Consider the following 4,170-nt stretch of genomic DNA (forward strand, 5'->3'; position numbering starts at 1 on the left):
TGTGCCAAAATTTGAAATCAATATTAATAAGAGTTACTTTCAGAAAAAAAAAAACAAGTTGAGATGAATAAATCGTTAGAAATATATACTTATTCATAAATTTCATGATTTGGGACAAACTGTGGTGCTTCGTTTTATGAATTTTACCAGTTTTAGTGTTATATGTGAGTGAAACATTCTGAAGATTTTCTCTCGTCAATATATATATATATATATATATATATATCGTTTTTTAAAACTCTGTAAAAGAACTCGGAGAGTTGGCCGTCCAACCAGGCCTTTCGCGACACCCTTAAAGCCAGGAACTTTTCAGCACCTCCTCGTATATATTTCTCGTTAAACATCTCAATGAAAAATTATAAATTACTCTGAATAAGATACAAGAAATAAAAGGACAAGTATTTGATACACATATACAGCTAAGTTCCTAATTTACACTAAATCGAAATTGTTAGCGAACACTGTGTCTATGTCAATCTTAGTTAATTGTAAACAGCTGTCTTTCTCTTCAGCAGAAAATGATAGATTTCTCCAACCAGTATCGGTCCCTTTGGGCATCTTATCAAGAGCAAGGCACCCGTTTTAACAGTCCAATACGATAATGTATATGAAACCGCTAAATTGGAAATTCCGATTTATATAAATAGTGCATTGCTAGCAGCTAATTTCATTAATAAATTACTGACGTATTAAACAGTCTGTGGTCTCACTACAACGTACATTAGAATAAATATTGCTTTCGCCAGTTTTGTGTGTATTGAATAAACTTAATGCACAGAACATTTATAAACAACTTTTGTAAATTACGAAATAGATTTTTGTAATGCCTTATACATACACATACACACACACATACATATACATACATATATATACATGCATATATATATATATATATGTGTGTGTGTGTGTGTGTGTGTGTGTATATGTGTGTGTGTGTATGTGTGGGTGTGCGTGTGTGTGTATACATCATTTCTGTATGTGTGTGTGCGCGTGCATGTGTGTGTGCGCGTGCATGTGTGTGTTTGTGTGTGTATGTGCGTATGTGTGTGTGTATGTGTACGCACACACGTTTATGTGTGTATGCATGTGTACGATTTGGACAGAAATATCCATTAAAGTGTGCCTGTTGGTTATTTACTTCTCTAACTCTATATCTATCAAGGGAAATAGCGAGAAGGGGAAAAAAGAAAGAAAGAAAGAAAGAAAGAAAGAAAGAAAGAAAGAAAGAAAGAAAGAAAGAAAGAAAGAAAGAAAGAAAGAAAGAAACTTTGATAAGATTAATACCCCCATGAGTTCCAGAAGGTCAAAGTTCTTGGGAAATTTTAGCGGAGCGATTAAATCAGAAGCTGGTTGTTCGACACAATATGAGTGATGAAGCGACGAGTGGGTTGGGAATGCCTAAATGTGTATGGCATAAGTTCATCCAGTTCCGAGATACAGATAATATAAAGAATAGTAGCAGAAAAGCAAGCGGTGTGGAGGCGATCAAATGTACCCGTAGGTCAGATGATAGACAGTGTCTGTGAGTAACTTCATGCAAGTAGACGAGTAACTCTTTTCTGCATGGGTTCTAAGATCTTGTGCCAGCAGAAACAGCTCCATCCCAAGTGTATGAGTACTGTGGGCCTCACCTGAGCCTTTGTTGTGTCGACGCCCCCAAGAGAAGAAATAGGATCGTCCAAGACATATAAATAGAGGTAGTCTAGCCGTGGTAAAGAGTTGAGTAGCGTTTGAGTAGCAGTCGTGTAGCGGTTGAGTAGAGATCATCCGAAGGTGCTAGATAGCAGTTTCTTGAGACATAACAGACTTTTAGACTTTTAATAATTGTTGGGGTCTGAAATATCTTCTGACACTGAAGAGGAAGGCCTTTCATTGGGATACGATCGACCCTAACCAGGTTAAGGATGTGTTTTTGCCAGGAGAGATCCTCGTTGATAGTAAAGCCCAGTATTAGGGTCTAATCGCATGCTGCTGATTTTTCAGTCGGATCTGTTGTATTTGTGTTTTTTTTTCTTTCTTTTTGCTGTTGAAAGAGACAAAATTGGAATATTCCTTCCCCATTAGAAGATGTTCTGGGTCTTTCTTTAGGAAATTGGTCCGTGTTTGGTGTCTCGTATTTTGGTTTTGTATGTATAATGCTTGATTGGAAAAGGCTAGAGAAGAACGAAAAGCAGTGCCATCGGCATAAGGATAGACTTGTTGGGTGTGACAAGAGAGTGAGGATCAAAACCAAATTATGGAACATGCCAAAGTTCAAACCATTCAGGCAAAGCAGTTTCATCAAGACACACTGTGATCGTGCGAAGCGATAGTGAGCGGCCGATCCAAAAGATGGGAGACGGGTGGATCCTATACGCAATCAGTTTCGATAGGTAATTTACCAGTTACAAACGGTCAAAAGCTTTGCTGATGCTGAAGGCAACAACATTGCTTTCACCAAATTTCTCAAAGGCGAATCTTACTGAGGAGTGACATAAATATACAAACACAATAGTAGGTAACGGATGGTGAGTAGGCAAAGAGACAAATAAGATTCATTTAGTGTTAAATGAAGGCCGACAATCCTTAGAGGAGGAAATGCGAGTGACAGGGTATCTAATTAAACTTGTAAAAGATGGTTGAAAAGGGTAACTGTTGTGTATCTAATATAAGTTGACTTGTTTGTTTTAGCTGTGTTGTATGTAAATATGTGCGTGTATTTGCTGGTGAATTTGTAAATGCGTGTTAAAATTGGTGTATATGTTTGTTGAATAGAAATATATATTGTATAGAGGAGGTAATTTAAGAGCACAATCAAATAAAGTTTAAATTTATAATTTTTCTCGAAAAACATTAAATTCTTCATAAATCTAATATTTATGTGCCAATTTATACTATATATTATGTTCGATGAATTTAAGTACCATTATACATCTTACATGTGTCTATTTATATTTATGTATATGCTTCTGTGTGTAAAGCGAAAGTGTATTAAGTGATTTATTTGTGGAACTTTCAGATCTCACAAAGCATCGACAAAAATGTTTAAAATAATTTAAAGTAACTTGCAGATATTCTAGTAAACTTTTTAATACTAATGTTTTTGACAGTATAAAATTAATTGCAGATACGTATACCCATGAATATTATACGAAATAAAATTAGGAGTAGAATTTTAAAACTATATGAAATCTTAAGTATAATGTCCATCGTAAATATAAGCCCGTTAACTATATAAGCATGGACGAATTCAGAGTTATAATCGTATACATATTTACCTGCCCAGTTGAATGCACTATGTATTTCTGTTTAATGTAGATAAATATATATAGTAGCACAATTTGTAAACATTTATAACTTGAGATACATTAAGTTATTCAATATACAGGATATTATAAGGCGGCGAGCAGGAAGAATCGTTAGCACGCCAGGCCTAATGCTTAGCGGCGTTTCTTTTAACTTTAAGTTCTGAATTCAAATTCCGTCAAGGCTGGTTTGCCTTTCCTCTTTTCGGCATCGATAAAATAAGTACCAATCGAGCGCTAGGGTCGATGTAATTGACTTACCCGTTCCCCCGAAATTGCTGTCCTTGTGCCAAAATTTGAAAACAATATACAAGGTATTAAGTTGCTAGTTAAATATATTTATTGATGTGTAAATTAGAAAACATGAGTACTAATATATAATTCATTATACTTTATAGAACGCATATATAAATTTGTAAAATTTATACGTGTTCTATATGCGTAAATACATCAATACACGCAGACAAATTCAGAGACATACATACATGCACAGATAGATAGATAGATAGATAGATAGATAGATAGATAGATAGATAGATAGATAGATAGATAGATAGATAGATAGATAGATAGATTGAGATTTATAATTATATACAAAATATATAATCATAATGAAAGGTACTTGGAAAAAGTACCAACATGCTAGAAATAGAAGTCATTTGGTACTTTTACCAAGTACCCTTCATTATGATTATATATTTTATAATATTTCAGTGACAAACCAAGCTGAGCACTTATAGTATATATCTATTACATTAAGTCATTAGGCGAAAACCTTTATTATAACATACTTATAGATACTTATAGATATCTATACTACATATATTCTTGTATAAATATGTGAACGTGTATTTATATATATATATATATATATATATATATA

This window comes from Octopus bimaculoides, chromosome 1 (genome assembly GCF_001194135.2).
Source record: "Octopus bimaculoides isolate UCB-OBI-ISO-001 chromosome 1, ASM119413v2, whole genome shotgun sequence".
Taxonomy (NCBI): Eukaryota; Metazoa; Mollusca; class Cephalopoda; order Octopoda; family Octopodidae; genus Octopus; species Octopus bimaculoides.